This window comes from Zeugodacus cucurbitae, chromosome 4 (genome assembly GCF_028554725.1).
Source record: "Zeugodacus cucurbitae isolate PBARC_wt_2022May chromosome 4, idZeuCucr1.2, whole genome shotgun sequence".
Classification (NCBI taxonomy): domain Eukaryota; kingdom Metazoa; phylum Arthropoda; class Insecta; order Diptera; family Tephritidae; genus Zeugodacus; species Zeugodacus cucurbitae.
Window position 1 is genome coordinate 44,773,580 of NC_071669.1, and position 17,691 is coordinate 44,791,270.

Consider the following 17,691-nt stretch of genomic DNA (forward strand, 5'->3'; position numbering starts at 1 on the left):
CATTTAAGTCAACGGAACGCTTTGTCTTCCATAACTCCGCTGCCTCTCCCTGCCACATCCACATGCTGCTGCAGCTAGCTCCTGTCTTCCACGTATTCATTTCTCCGGTAATATAATATAATTTCTTTTTTCTCGGAGTTGTTTCAATTTGCTTGTCATATTCAATTTTAATATGTGATTTCATATAAATTCACTCGAGCTTATTAAAACTTGTATTATCGCAAATAAATTTATTTGTTTGTATGTGTGTTTATATGTGTGCTTACACTTTGCTCATAATTGATGACTGCAGTTGTCAGAGCTGACCTTTTTTTCGCTGAAAAAAATCTTATCATAACATCGTTCATTCGCACATTTGACTGCTTTTGTTTTGCTCCACACTTTCGCTGAGTCGGCAGAGCTGCGCTTAATTTATGCGCATTAACCATGTTCGTTGTATGTGTGTGAGCCTTGTATATATGTATTATACGCCTTTTAAGTAATGGATGAACACTTTTGTGGACACATTTGGAGCTTGGCAAAATTTTAAACTTAATATATTTCGCCTTTTTATAATTTATGATGTACATACAAACATACATATATGCTATATATAGTCTCCTTTAGACTATAACTGGAGATTATATCTCATATATCCAGATATTATACCTTATATCCAGATTATAACTGGAGGTATATTTAATATTATATATATATATATATATGTATATATTTAACTCATTCACATAATATCATCCATTCTCATCAGCTCCTTTGTATCCTATTTTAGTCTTTGTAATCAACTCACTTGCCATACATACATAAGTATAGTCCCACCTGCATAAGCATTTATATGTCAGCTATTTTAATGCCATTGTATTATTCGCTATTATCTGCCACTTTTGTGTATTGTTTACATTTTGTTTAACAAATGTCTGTATGCGAAAGTATTTATGCCATTTCTGACATTTCTGAAATTAATCATTTTTCACTTTTTTCACGGTCAATGTGCTTTCATTTCAATTAATTTTTTTGTTTTTTTTTTTTTTTATTATTATGGCGCAATTATTTTATGTGATATATTTATAATTCATTATTTATCAGCAGTTAGATATATACATTAGAGTGGGTCAATTTTTTTCTTGACAAAGCGGTTATCAAAATCGTAAACTACGATGAATTCTAAGAAAATTTGCCTAAGAAACCATGGGTCTAAATTGAAAATCGAGCTTCCGGTTTTTAACGAGAATCTTTCGTATATTGTATTTTGTAAAAAAAAATCCAATTCCTATTCCACTGTCGATTGTTTGCTTGTTTTGTAGATATCGAAGCTAATTTGCTCAAATTTGGTTTAATGTGATGTTGTATTTAAGCAGAAAATTCGACAGTACAGAAATTTTTTATAGGGGGCATGGCACTGCCCACTTATGAGTTCATATGAATATCTCTGGAACCACCTCACCGCTTTTTTTTTAAATTCTGTATACGTATTACATTATGCCTATGTAAGCGATATTTGGAAAATTATCAAAAGCGGACAAAAACCACGCCCACCTGCAATATAACGGTAATTTTTGGAAACACTAAGGATCAGAAATTTTAATAACTGTTGAAGGGAAACATCTTGAGTTTGGTATTCGGTGTTGTATTGCAGCCAGAAATCCGACTATATGAAAATTTTGGCATGTCACCGCCCATTTTTGAGTGCATATGTAAATCTCTGGAACTACTTTATCGATTTCGTGTAAATTTTGTATACATTTTAGATTGTACCTAGTTAGGTGAGATTATGAAAATGATTAAAATTGGGCAAAAACTACGGCCACCTCCCATATAACGGTATTTTTCTGTACGGTCACTGCTTTATGTTTTCGACTCTTGTAGTTGTTACTGTTTTCCTTTTCATTTATTAAAAAAAATCAAATCATTCCAATTTCTGTTACACTGTCGATTGTTTGTTTGATTTGCACTTGTTTTATTTATTATTATTTTAATTTTTATGGGTGGATAGGTAACATATAAAAAAAACAAAATGAAAAGTTTCTCGTTAAAAACCGGAAGCTCCATTTTGATTTTAGACCCATGGTTTCTTGGGCAAATTTTCTTAGAATTCATCGTAGTTTACGATTTTGATAACCGCTTGGTGCATTTTTTTTGCTCCATACAAATTGACCAACCCTAATATACATACATGTATTTAGATTTTTGTATTTTATGTGAATAAATTTTTACTAGAATAAAACAACAACAACACTAATTCATTAATTGATTTCCATTTTATTTCACTTATGTCGGCCTTAATAAATTATTTTTGTCATTAAAATTTATGTACACCTTTTTCACACACTTTTTTTATTCAAAAAAGTTTAAGTTAAGCTTGATCCGAATATTAAAGTGTTACTACCTAATAGCGTTTTCTTTTCTAAAAAAAATGTAACCTTTATTATGCCTGTACTCGGAATTTCAAATTGTGGATGAGCGTTGACCATACTAGGAAGACAGTTTATGTTCTTTTATCGTATATAATGTTGAAATATAAAAGGCAGCATTTTCATTGAGAAAAAAAAACGCTATAAGTCGTTTTAGAGACTTTTTAAGATTACTTCCAAAGTTTATTTTATGCTTTAAAGAATAGGCAATGCAAGTGAGACAACAACTACTAAGTTTTTTCTATAAAGAATCTGCACAACCAAATTTTTAAAATGTGAATTTGAGTGCCAAGAATTTAAGTTGAAATTAAAGAGAGAAAATGTCAAGAAACAATGGAAATTGTGTGCTTGTGACGTCACTCGACACTCCTCCTGGACTATATGTGGCTTTTTGGCCATGATCTCCATGTACTGAAGGACTAATAGCTCATGCTGTATGAGACCGTCCGCTCTTTACAGAAAAATGATAAATGTTAGTAGTAGATAGAAAACTATTAATTCCTTCTAAGAGAAATGATTCGAATTTTATATATGACAAATACTGATTGAGTTTGTATTTATCATAAAACTTCTCATTGCACGATAGCCTTAATTATAATACAGTGGAACTTCCATAACTCGAAGATCTTCATAACTCGAACTCTTGAAGTGACAATAGAAGTCTATTTTCATACATATATCCTTTCATAAATCAAATTTTTCGACCAGGGCAAATAAAAAATTTTAAATTTATATTGTGGTAGAATTTTAAAATAGTCCCTCTATATTGTATGGAAGTTAACAAAAAATATGATAATACATACATTATTACTATAGCAAGCAAAATTACAGAATACATGATATATCGTATTTACATAAAATTTTATGCGAAGTAAATAAATAAAACTGTGTACAAATCTATATTTTATAGCTTTTGCGGTGGTATCTGTTTATTAACTCATACTCTTGTTGCTCTACCTTTGGACTTGTTGTGTACCATTTTTTTTCTTTCGTTTTGATTTTAAGACCTTTCTTAGATATAAAAATTAATTTTATTAACTGTATGCCAACCATCTTCGACGCAAGATGGCAGTGCGAGTGGATTTAGTTTTTTGAAAATATCCCTCCAAAAAATCGAAATTTAAAGGTTTTGTCCCTTTTTTAAAATCTTTGACATATGCAGGATATTTTTCCATTTCAGAGATTAAAATTTCAAACTGTTTCCGATTTGGAATTTTCATCTTCACTTCAAATATTCCTTCAAACAGCCGCGTTGTTTCTATGTCGCTCTCAATTATGGCAATGACAAAGAACGACTGTTTCTATAGTCGTTTCAAATTGGGGAATCTCAATTTATTTTCGATAAATGTCGATAATACCAACAGGAATGCCAAATAAGCGTTCTTATTTCGTTTTAAAACGATAACGACAAAGGGAAAAGGGGCGAATGAAAATTCCACTGTACAACAGAATGCTCTCCTCCCTGGTTGTACCCACTAAAGGGAAATATTTCTATGTGCTGTTCTATTCTTGTAAACATGTTTTGAGGTTGTAATGACTATTTCTATGTGTATTCTTGGCTTCTTCTGTACATAAATGTTTCACAAAGTAATAACTACAGGGCTTATTGATTTTACATAGAACACTTTTTTTCTTGTATCTGCTTTTGAACTATTGATTTTTGTTTAATTAAGAAAAAATAAAATTGAAGAAGCTTCGAACAACAATCTGAAACCAGCCTTTTGTTGCTCTCCGTGCATTACTCTTGCGAGTCGAAATTTGCAATTATAATTAATTAAATTAACTGTTATTACTGATTGGAGAGCGAATTGAGTAACAATTTTCTTATGAACCCTGAGCCATAACTATCTGTTCCAATTTCTTTATGTTATATGTATTAATAAGTTACAGGTTGCTGGAATGTTAGAATATCGTTAGATAGTTGCCTTAAAAATATATGTAACACAGGAGTTAATAGATCGATGGAAAGTATAGACTTTTGATGGAAGTATTTTCGATATAATGGCAAGCAAGACGTGCTAAGAGATTCCACGTAAGGGTATTTTGCCAGATTGGAACAATTTTGATATTTTTGACAGATAATTGCTCAAATTATGTACAACTTGATATGTTAGAGGAAATCATTAAGGGTTAGAAATTAAAAAAAGAGGTCTTTAAATTAATCTATTTTAAGTAAAAGAAATTAAAAAAAGAGCTCTTTAAATTAATCTATTTTAAGTAAATATGAGCGAGGCACCCAATTCGTTGTTTATAGCATTCAAAATTTACAATTTCAGAATATCCTAAATTTAAATTTTATAAAATATAATATTATGCATATTTGAAATTTATTTTTATTTTATTTAAAAAATATTAATATTATGAATGTATTATTTTTGAATTTTTGAGAATAGCTTGTCTACAGGCTTTTTGAAACACCCATTATAACACTGAGTAAGTGGCTATAAAGTGAGAGCATATCCAATATTTCGTTTCACCTGAAATAATGTGGAACTTAATTGTTTATTAGTTTTCTTTACAATTGCATATAAATGCCTACAAAATTTATAATCGCTTCGTAGTTTCAATTTATAACACAACACTTAAATTTCTGTATGCCACAACTGGGCCATAAAGTTCATATTTTTATTCGAAAAACAAAATTATTACTCATAAGTATAATTTTATGCTTGAATGTACACATATCTATATCATGTGACCACATCAGCCAACGCATATTTTGTACAAACTACAACAACAAAAACACTCAAATGCGTGTTGTTATAATTTATAATCATCGACAACAATTGTTAATAATGCGTGACTAAATTGAACATTTTTCACATACAATTCTCAAGAAAGATCAGGAAATTATTAAAGTGATACCTGGGCGTACACATACACACACACACACACATAATACTCGCATTGCGTGTTGTTATTGCACTGAATTATCAATTTGTGCTGGTTATTTGTTAATTTCATATGGGCACCAACCGGGCGGACAGACAGAGAAATAGACTAAAGTAGTACCCAGACAGGCAGTCGGTCAATTAACCAGATGAACCGTACGTCATTTAGGCATGTCAAAAGCGGCTGATTGACCGTCTGACCGGCCGGCAAATCACCCTAGAGCCTAGACAAAAGACGGCGATTGGCGGCGTGTGAGTGTGTGTGGAGGCAATCGAGCAAGAAAGGTCGGAGTATGAGTGCATTAAGCATTGAGGGGGACTCTAGTACCCCGAATACACTTACTCAAATATAGTGCGGCATTCAGCTTGATTGATTTGCGTTTGTCGTGCGTAAGATATTTCTATTTCACTTAGCCGCACAAACAGACGCACTTTTAAGTGTCCGCATGCAGACCTTGCTTTCATGCTTAAATAATGACACATTATTTTAGTGATTCTTTATTGCCTTTCCTGCTGCTTTTCTTGTTGCTTTTGTTTCTTTACATTTTCAATTTTCATGTTTTGTTTGCACGATAGGCGCATGTTTTCCTTCGGCTCATATGATTTATCTCCATTTTTATTATTTGTTGTTCTTCACTTTTATACCCTTCAATTTTCTTTTTATTGCCGCACGAAAATGAATGAACCGAGATTACGGCACTAATGCAATAAAAAGACAATCTGTTCGGTGTAGCCTATCGTCGGTTGTTCTTGACTGGGAATTCCATCAAGTGTGGCCCGTCGTCATAATGCGTGAAATGCCGAGACAATGTACGAGGATGTACTTACTTGGTCACTCGCCGACCGTGTCGAGTGCGCTGCCGCTGAGTGATAGATGACCGCATACAATTTTATCACTTGTAAGTATTTCCAACGTCGCCTCTTGGTTTGAGTGATGATGATGCGCTACACTATGTAACATAGAGTTCTTGAAAGCGTGTGTATTGGACATTAAGATGTTTTGTCCGAATGTCGATAAGTAACAGTAAGTTTTTATAATACTGACTTAGATATTTCAAAATATTGATAACTGTATTCGTATCCTTCTTTTGTAAGCTTCGGAGATTCTTTCTTTGATTACTTTACTACCAAAGCCATCCAATAACATCTTCGAACATCCCTTTGACGCCCATAAGTGTCTTGTTCTTACTGCCTTCAATATTTGTTTTACAAATTAATAGCGTTTTTAGACAGAAGCAAATTGATCAATTTACTGGCCTCTGTTCGATTTAAACGCTTATTGATATCGATTTACCATACAAAATAAAATCTCCATTTATTTTAAATTGAATTTAAATCGACTTGAAAATTAAAAATACGTTCTCTGTCTGTGATTGGCTGAATTTTTTGATAAAATAGCATTAATACTACTGGACGGTAGATGGCGCTGCTGAAAAATAATAATCAGCTGATGAAATTACCAACTTCTTATGAAAAGCAAAAACAAAAATGTATAACAGCTGATCGTAAATCGAGTAGCCGGCAGTATAAACGGCAAAAAAGGGTTTCTCGATTTAAATTTAAATTGATCAATTTATTTGGCTGTCTAAAAACGCTATAAGCTCCTTTTCTTTAGTTTTGATAGTTTAGATGTAGACGACTTATAAATATATTTGAGTGAATAATCCTTTCGTTTTAACATTGATTTTATGAGCAATCTGAAAAACGATTAATTTCTTCTTGTTTTCTACTTTCATTGAAATTGTTTCAGGAGAAAAAACTCCTAAACTCTACTTTCAACTATCATTTATTCTATACAATCCATCTTGAAATCAAAGGTGTTGGATCTTTCGCTCCTGAACGTGTTTTCGGTGAGAACTCTTAGGATTTCTAATGAACTTATAAATATCTATAAATATAAAGCATGTTCTCTTCCACAACCCTCGACTACATTCGGATATAACCTCCGAAGAAAGAGAGATCTAGCACATATTCTGTGATTGAAGACCACTGAATCCCAAGCTCTATGACACTATAAAGTGTCTCTTATTATCTGGGTAGGTTAGACAAAATCATTTTCGGGACCTGTTCTAAAATCATATTTTTTAAACAAGTCCACAAATTCTACCCTTCAAATAATTTTGAAGAACCCTGCCGAATTGAGTATATTTGACCTGAAAAAATACGGATCCGTTCCAGTAACGTAGTTCTGACGGACTTACGATAGACGGTGAGGAAATATCGTTTCTGTATATATGAATGTTAATTCCTTAGGGAGTCTGTCTTCGAATCGAATTTAATTAGCATATGAAAATAATGCTGGATCTACAAATGTTCCTCAATTCAAAGTTAGTATCATAAAACTGAAAGAGAGTAGTTTTTAGACTGATGGCCTTTCCGAGGAACGTAAAAACTTACGTATAATTCTGAAAAGTTTTATGATAGACATATCCAGCGCAAACTGTTTCCCAATAAGCAGACTTTCTTCAAATTCTCTTTGTGGTAACATAGTGTAGCTCATTAAATTGATTACAAGGTACGGTGTGTGATGTGCAGCGCTCCAGCACTCCTCCCCCACAGAGAAATGATAAATGAATTTCCATTAACTGCGTTTTACGCGAAGGACAACGGCAGAGGCAGCAAAACGAAGAAATTCTTCTAAAAAATAAAAATAAACTCAGCTACAAGCCAGTTATGGCTAAAGAGTGCTGAGCAAGAAAAAGAATTATAAATGCGGGCAAGTGAAAAAAAAAAGAAAAATTATAAGAAAAGTGAGCGAAAAGTTGCAAGCAGAAGCTGCGCATTATTACACGTGTTAGATGAGGCAAAGGAAACAAAAACCAAAGCAAAAAAGCACGCTCTACAGAACATAAGCTGCCGGGCTAAGCATCTCAGCTTCCACACATTGTTCCACGCTCGCGCAATTGCAGGCTGATCGGCGATTGCCTGCCGCTGGCTGTCTGCCCGCTGACCAACGGCAGGATGAGCGCGGCGCGAGTGAGTACCGCAGACAATGAACACTCTGTCATCCATCATGTGAATGGATCTGTAGCGCTGATGTAGCAACTAAACTAGCTGCCACACAGCCACCGAACTCAAGTGGCGGCTCATAGCGCGCGGCTAAAGTAGCTGCACTGCAGTGGATGGTGCGACACACACCCACACAAGCATGAAGCATATTTCAACAGCACTCGTGGAGCAGCGCTTTAGAACACTCCGCTGTTAGCAGCGGCAACGGCAGCTTGAAACTGTGAAGTTTTTACTCATTCACTTTTATCACTTTTTGCTGATTTTTATTCTCATTCAGCTTGTTGTTGTTGCTGTTGTTGCTGTAAATTTTGCTTATTTCCTCTTTATCCGGTTTTTCGAATCTCATTTGCCCCATTGTCAGATCTTTGATTATTTTCCACGAATTCTGTTGTGTGCTTAACACAGCAGCCGCAGCTTGATGGAGTCAATACAGCTGAGTGCGGGAAGGGGTGTTGCGGGTGGAGCTTTGCAGTTGCTGTATAAGCAAAGTTGGCCAGTAGCAAGGCATTTAGCCGCATCAGCTGCAGTGACAGCAAATTGTACACCGGCGAATGTGTGCATATGCTTCGTGAGTCATTTTGAAATGGAAACATATGTATATATATGTGTGTGTGAAGCTGTGTATGCAGATTTATAATATAGATTTGAATGCTCATCCTGCATGCATTTAACAATAATTACAGTTATGAATTTATGCGATTTCATATGCATACAAATATACCGATACATTCACTCATACTTATATACATACTCACATTCCTCATGGTTCCGAATATGTTAACACACTTGACCGCTGTCCAAGCAATTGGCATAATTTGTCGAAATAAATCCAATTTTGATAGATGTTGCATAATTGTTGCTGTGATTTCATGCTTAAAATTTATGAGCAGAAGTAATTAAATCTGAAATGGAGTTGATTTCCACAATGCTTATTACTATTTATTTTTGCTGAAGCAATCAAGTTTTATTTACTCTGCATGAGTATATGTATTTGAGTATTTCCAGTCGAATTATATTGAATGTAAATTTCCAGGAAGTGTTTAAGGAAGCAGCTTAACCTTTGAACGAAGTGGGAAATATTTATAGAAATTTGATATGTCAAACGAGCACAAGCCAATATATATCTAATAGTATATATAAATGTATATCCAATTGTTTGAAATTAAGATACATAATATTTATTTCAGCAAGCATTATAAATAAGATAAAAAGTGCACGACAATCACATTTGTCAATTAACGAATTTAATTTGCTGAAGTTTGTACCAATTAAGGAATCCAAAAAAAGCGAAATAAAACTTACAAAAAATTACAAATTTCAATCCTCCACTAAAATTTTATTTCCCCCACTTATCATTTGTAATCAAAATAAGAAATTTCTCACGCAATTTCTGACTTCTTAAAATGTTTCGCTTCTCAAGTTAAGGTTATTGAAATTCAGAGTCTTCTGCGAGAATCTCAGGAAAACTCATTAGTTTGCTCAGATAGTTTCTATAGCTATTTACCAGCTATCTAGTGATTGAAGTATCTGTAATCTTGCTACCAAAAACAAACACTGAGCATTTGGAATATAATTTGAGAAAGAGATATATAGAGAGAGAGGAAATATAAAGAAAGAGAAATATGAATAAAATTTCTACAAAACAATTAATAATAATATTTCTGGAAAACAACAAGTGACAGTAAAGTAAGCGATGATAATTTAGAATTCTTTAATTGAAAAAAAAAATTAACTTTAAGCTACGTGAAAGTACATTGGAGGAACTTAAAGAGCTAGTAACATTTTGAGAATCGCAATTCTCTATTTAGATCGCATGGAAGTTTCTCCTGCCATATTTATTTCCGCCGCAGTCTAGCGAAAGCTGGACAATTAAGAAGAAAGTGTCTCAATTACTCAATCTCTCTTTCTTCCATAAAACTTTGGCAATTTGAATCCTTTAGCATATTCAGCCTCACGGCATGTAACTCCATCGGGCAGTGGCCAGTGATGACACCTATTATCACGACCAGCTGAACCTTATTGAGAGCAAATAGCTCATTGGATCTCCTGCGATCCACCTACGTACGAATTTATTTTCAACGCCTACCGAGCTCATTTAACCATTGATCCAATGCAGAGAGCCATGTGCATAGCGGGGCACCAGTTTGTTCCCACTCTGATGAGATTGCTCATCGGCTTTGTAGTTTCTAGCTATATCCCTATGGTCTGGGACCCGAACGAGTATTATATTAAAGTAGCTAGAAGCTACGGATAGAGAGGCTAAGGACTCCTTGACTTTCTTTGAGCGAACTGTCAGCGAGCACATGGCCAGGATTACCGCTCTGCTGACCAAATGAATGCTCACCTTTCTGACAGAGGAAGCGCATCTGAGTAACCTCAGATAATCAGATGCTGCCTTTATGGCTGCCACCTCCGCTTGAAAAACGCTGCAGTAATCTGGCAGCCTAAAGCTGTACTTGACGTCAAGCTCCTTGCAGAGGACTCTTCCTCCAACTTTCCCTTTGAACTTAGATCCATCTGTGAAAAAGGTTGCCGCGTCTCTTCTCCACCGGCTTCGACCAGCCCACATTTCTTTCGTAGGAATGCGGATAGAGAAGGAGCCGCGGGGATTAGGCTACGCAACACAGTAATTCAGTTTTCTAGAGAAGCACCTCAACAGAAATTTAAATTGTTATTAAAATATTAATAATTCGAGAAAATGAAATAAAGGCTACAGTTTATCTACAAAAGTTTAATGAAATATATTGTAAAGTATTATTAGCTTCCATTATAAAAAATGTATTTGAAGTATTGTTCATTCATTTATCGCATTTCGAAATACAACAAAAATACGAAAAGGTCCACTTGTATTTGATGTCTGCTCATATTGATGAACAACTTTTCGAGTCGGAAGTAACATTTGTTACTTCAATTATCCCTTTAAACTTTTTCTCCATTTTCCATTACAATTTTACCATTTTTATTTTCTGCAATTTTTTTCCCATCTCCCACACAAAAAATATCTATTTTCATCGTTGGATTGCATGAGTCATTGTTGCATTTAATTAGCTTCGTAAATTGAAACTCATGCCAAACGAGTTGTCTGTCTGTCTGTAAATGTCTCTGTCTCTGTCTCTGTTTGATTGTCTCGTTTACGAGCCGGCTCGTCCAATGTCCTGTGCAGCATGTACCTGCCACGTTGTTCATTTGCTGTCCATTGCTCTGGATTTCTGTCAGTTGATTTACTCTTTTCATTTTTATTTTTTTTTTTTGTATTTTTTGATTTTCAAATTGAACTTTGTTGTTTTTGTGTTGTCACATGCTGCTTGCACAAATCAAACTTCCACCTTGCTGTTGATTTTGCAGCAAATGTTGGCACTGTTGGTTTTTTGGTGTTGTTGTAATTCTTGTTGCTATTGTTTTTATTGTAATTTTTGCTGCCACTGCGGCACGGAGTTAAATGTGTGTTTGTGCATTTCAATTGGCAAATTTTAGATTTTACTATGCCATTCTTGCTTCGGCAAATATGCAACTTGTTTGCTGTGACTATGTGAATGTATGTGTGTGTGTTTTTCCCGAATTTTATTTGCCTTTTAAAATGCTTCGTCCAACACATTTTCGATTACGAATTTCATTTTTATTGCCTTTGAGTTAATATTATCACATGTGCTCATGTATGTGTGTGTTTGTCTGTGTTTGTAATTTTATTACTTGCTTTATCGCTTTTTCATTGCTTTCTCTCCAGCTCTTCTGGCTGAAATATCGCAAATATAAACATTTGTTTAACATTTCCAGCATTTAAATGTTTAATATGCATCACTTTTTCAGGCATTTATTTATACTTTTGTATGTATCTCGATATACACCTGCATTGCTAATCCAATTATTTGATTTTTTTATAAAGAAAATTCCAAATATTTGTTATATATTTGTTTTAATTCACGCTTAATGCAAACACGCTAAAATAAATAGTCTCGGAAAATTGCAAAGCATAATACGTGAGTTGCAAAAAAAAAGATTGCCTACATTTAGGCGCATAAAGCGTTTAAATCGCAAAATACGCCGCACACAAAAGTGCAAATGGTTGTATGTATGTGTAGACATGTATAATAAATGAAGTAATTTAATAAAAGCGCAAAAATGTGCGCCAACAACAACGTTGCGTAAATTGTTGCATCATATCAGGCGCACAGCCACGTGAGCTTGTCACTACTGCGCCGAGTTGTGTTGAAAGTTTTTGTTACTGACTTTTCGCCCACGCTCTGGCTGCGTGGCACTGTGTTTTCTCCACTTACTTGTTGTTATTTTTTTTTTTGTCATTTCGCAGCGCTTTTTTACTCACGTGCGCCAGTTTGCCGCTGGCTGCCCCGCAGCGCATTGAGACGATTTCATGTGAAAATCCTTTTACTCACATTCTTTTTTGTTTTTTCCTCTTTTCGTTATTTCACATTTGTAGCAGCTGAGGAAGCACTCAGCAATTGTTTACTGCCGTTATGCGCCTGTCAGTATGCAGCAGCGGCGCACATGCATACCTATGTACATGTGTGTGTGTGTTTCCTTGTTATTTTTTTTCGGTTTTTAACTCTCTCTGCCACGCAGAGCGTGCGTCCGGCTGTGTGAATTGTCCACTGGCGCTTTAAAAGTTGTACTGGTATATATGTATTGTGTGTGAGTGCATGTGAGGTCATACACGATGTACCGATGTGTGTATATCTGTAGCACTTTTGTCTCACAACTGAGCTTTTGGCCCAACGACACAATTCTTTAGCTGGTATTTATTTGTTTCTTATCCTCTGTTTTTGTTGTCTTTAACTGTTCTTTAACAGCATTTTACTTCCGTATTTTTAATGTCCATTCGTAATACGCTTTGTTTAACGTCGTGCTTTTTGGAGGTTTGTTTTTCAAGCTTTTTGAATAGAGTTGCCATCTTTCTGTAAAGATACCATAAAAGCTAAAGTTATAACAAAAGTGAGTTCTTTATAAGGATAACATAGTTTAATCAAAGCTTTTTTGTTTAAATTTTTTATATTTAAATATACTATATATGGCAACTCTTTTTCAATATTATCATTACTCAAATATCTACTAAATATCTAATATAAAAATCAATAACATCAGTTCTTAAGCTTTGTGATGACAAAATATGCAATTTACCTCAAATCCACATGTAAATTCTATTTTCTTACATTTCTTAAAATATTTATCTAAGCAAATTTATGTCACTTATTGTGCATCAAAATGTCCACAGACAGACAGTCTGAACTTTTAGTAGATTAATTAATTTTCCATTAAATATTGCATACTTTTCAGCGCCCAACCAGCCAGTTACCTTTCTTTATTTTTTTCTTCGCAAGCATGGCCCTAAGCACCTTACTCATCCCTTTGCGTCAACGTTTTCGTTTCGTTTCTCCCTTGTCTAATTCATTATTTATGCGCATATTCGCTTTTGCCACCCCAATTCAATTGAATTGGCGCCACTTAGGCTTTACTCGCTGCCCGCGGCTCGTGTTACACTTCAAGCGCTCCCTGTCCGCCAAGCAATGCAACGCAAAAAGCTTAAAACAATAAATGGAAAACAATAATAATAATATGTACAGGCAGGCTGAGGGGGGTGGTTATGTGTCGTGCTTGTTGTTGTGCCGTTGTTTTCGAGTTTAGGTGCCAACTTTGCAATTTCCCGTTTTACAGTAGTGCGTTGCGTCAATTATAATGCAGAAAATGATTTTAGAAAAACAAACATATAATTCGGAATTTTCGAATTTAAAATAAATTTCGAATTTAATTTTTTTAATTTTCGAAATTTTCAAATTTAAACATATTTTTCGTAATTTTCGAACTAAAACAAATTTGTTTGATTTTCGAAATTTTCAAATATAAAAATATTTTTCGCAATTTTCGAAATTAAAACTTCTTTTTCGAATTTAAATTTTTTTTGATATTCGAATTTTTAAATTAAATACGGAGGTGCGTTGATACAATTATAATGCAGAAAATGATTTTAGAAAAACATACATATTTTTCAGAATTTTCGAATTTAAAAATAAATTTCGAATTTAATTTTTTTTTATTTTCGAAATTTTCAAATTTTGAAACATATTTCGTAACTTTCGAATTGAAACAATTTTTTCTGATTTTCAAAACTTTCAAATATACAAATATTTTTCCAAATTTTCGAACTCAAAATTTATTCGTAATCTTCGAATTGAAACAAATTTTTTTGATTTTCAAAATTTTGAAATTTAAAAATATTCTTCGAAATTTTCGAATTTAGAAAAAATATTTGTTGAAATTATTTTTAAAATCGATTAGTCCATCAATAAGAGACAAAAAGTAATGTAAAAAGTACAGAAAATCAATTTTCGAATATATATTTTTTATTTTGTATTCTAAAATAATTGGACTTCTATTTTTCAAGCAAAAAGATTATAAAATACTTACTAGCTTCTCCCACTATGCCATGTTAACATTTGACTTCTTCTCTTTCTCCCTCTCTCTTCCTTTCGCACCGCTTCCTTTCACAGCCAGGAAATATCCATATTCTTATACTTCTACTTCTACTTCCTCGTTCCTTCTTTTTGTTATTCCTCCTCAATATTACTCATTGAATATCTTGGGTTCGTTGAACTAAACGCTTGGCGTCTTCTGCCACCCCTTTTAGCTCCCCTAACTAAGTCAGCTACTCAGTCCTTCCTTAAAGTCGTCTTTGTTTTGACGACAACACTTGTGCCATCCCCCGCGCGGTGCCCATCCACTCCAAACTTATTCTAACTGTATCCATTCAGTTTATGTTTCATTTTAACTCCACTTCGCTGTTCAAGTCCCTTCTTTCTTCTTTGTACTTCGCCTTTATTTATGTATCTACTTATGTGCTTATACCGATACTTACTTCACTTTGCATGCATTCATGTGTGCGTGCGTCACGTATATGTGATTACCTTTTCTTATGTGCAAGACGCTGCAGTCAACGGGGGGTCAACAAAAACGCGCAGACATCGTTTTGTATTTTTGTCGAGTCGACTTGAATTGCGTCGCGTAGCGAGTTAAGCCTCATATACAATAATATTTGTTGTTGTTGTTGTTCTTGTTGTTGTACTGTGATGTTTTGTGCTTTTGTGGCGCCATGTAAACAATGTTTTTAGTATTTTGTTTACAGTTTTAAAGTTCAAAAAGAAGAACTGTGCAAAGTAAGTTTACAAAAAGTAGAAGAAAAAAGCAACAACAACAAGCATAACCTGTGTTGTGCGCCGTCCAACAGACAACAACGAAAGAAATTAAGAAATGGCCAGAGAGTAAGCAAGCGCCTAACGTGCCTACACGCTCCTAATACTCAAGCATACATATTTGTTTGTGTGTGTGTGAAGAGACTTCAAAATATTTACGTGCTCTGCAAATGTTTTTCCTTTAGTCAACTTTGTTGACTTGATTTGTTGTTTGTTGATTTCTAGCTTGAATAATTTGATTTAAATTTTTGCATGCACATAGTTTGGGTCCACCAAATACACACACATATATACATTATTTCCTTTTAAGGGTTAATATGTATGCTGTGCATAGTTTTAGGCGGTTAAGCAGCATAAAATTTGGTATTTTCTGGAATTTTAGGAAGTATGCTTAAAATTGAGGAATTAGTTTTTGGAAGACTAATTTTTTCGTTAAAAATTAGAATTTTTTGCTTTAAGGGGTTATATACAGTTAGACGGCCGAAAAAAAGTGAATTTTCCAGATTTTTTTCTGAGAAAACTTTTGAATTTATTGATCCAAAAATTTACACACATATTATGGTATCTTTTAACTGTATTTTAAGATTTAGTACTAGCAAAAATATTTATTTGAAAAAGAGCTACAGCTGATCTCCAGGAGCTCCTCTCAAAAAAGACGTTTTGCGGTGACCACTATATCTCGGAACTGGATCATCCGAAATTAAAAAACCAAACTGATTTCGTTAAAATAATGTTAAATCTAGTAATTAATCGAAGGAATAAGCATAATAAAATTTTTTGACAAAATGGCGGTTTCTCAAAAAAAAAAAATCGATTCTTCACCGAAATTTCGGCCTTAAATTGTTTATAAAAAAAAATATTTATCGGAGAGCAAAAATCTTCGATCATCTACTAAAAAATATATTTAAGAAGGTCGTGTTAAAATTTGAGACTAATCGGTCTAGCCGTTTTCGAGTAATGTTGGTCACCGACTTTAAAAACACCATTTTGAGAAAAACGCGTTTAAAGTTTGGACCTTGTACTTCCAAGCACTCTGAAACGCCTTTTCAAATTTTTCATTTGCTTGTAACTTTGAAAATATTCACCGGAACGATATGAAATTTTCTGTGTTTATTCTTAAATATATGTACATTAAGAAAATGAAATAAAAAAAAATCGATTTTTTGAAAATTCTTACTGTATATAACCCCTTAAGGTTTTGTAAAAGAATTCCAATTCTTGGAAAATATATTCCAAACGAACGTTAAATATTTTAGTGTCTAACAAAGGAATATATCAGACCTTCAGATATATCAATCGTTTCTATTTTTTATATTATTTTTACGTTTCGATTCGAGTATTTTCGAGATATTTTAATATATTTTAAATTTACTTTTTTTATTTATAAAATCTTTCAGTTTGATATATTTTAATAGTTATTTTGCTATTCCTGGCAGCGACAAATTCATCACATCAAAGATCATCTTAATCGGTCGAGTAGTTCTTGAGTTAAGTGAGCATAGTTAATATTCAGTCTTTGGGGTTATTTCGCCACATAAAACAGATATTTAGGAATCTGCAAAGAAAAAGAAGTCTAAAGACTAAATTCAACTTTAAAATGTCTCTTCCTTCATAATGTGCCTAAGCCAGATCAGATATCTCACACACATCCCAGTTCAGTCAGTACCAAGAATTACCTTAAACCATTGCGACTATGCAATATAGGATCCTCAAGGAAATTAATTGGATTCTTCAAATAAAAACATTGAAATATAACCTAATGAACCCACCAAAGAAAAATACCGAATTTAAAAGGCCCTCGATATTGAATTTTTATGAAAGGAGTAAAAGTCTCGGGGCCTATTTTTACTGGTGCTTTTTGTATTGAATATTGTGATTTCAAATAGAAAATCAATGTTTCAAAAATATTTGATTTTTAATATTCAATAACGTAATACCTACCCTCAGAAAACCCCCATATAAAATAAACTTTTGTAATATTAATAAAACACATTTATAATTACAGTTGAACTTCCATAACTCGAAGATCTCCATAACTCGAACTCTTGAATTGGCAATAGAAGTCAAATTTCATACAAATTACCTTCCGTAACTCGAAGTCTCTCTAACTCGAAGTTTTTGTGTGTATTATGGTTATTCGAGTTAGGGTAGTTCAACTGTATTTAAAATTTACCACAAAAATAT

At 33.5% G+C, this 17,691-nt stretch overlaps 1 protein-coding gene across 4 annotated transcripts in view; it reads left to right on the forward strand.

The window, feature by feature from the left end:
* Nucleotides 1–17,691, forward strand: part of LOC105221101 (serine/threonine-protein kinase NLK2) — a 229,718-nt gene that overhangs the window by 169,561 nt on the left and 42,466 nt on the right. The gene's annotated exons all lie outside the window — the stretch shown is intronic.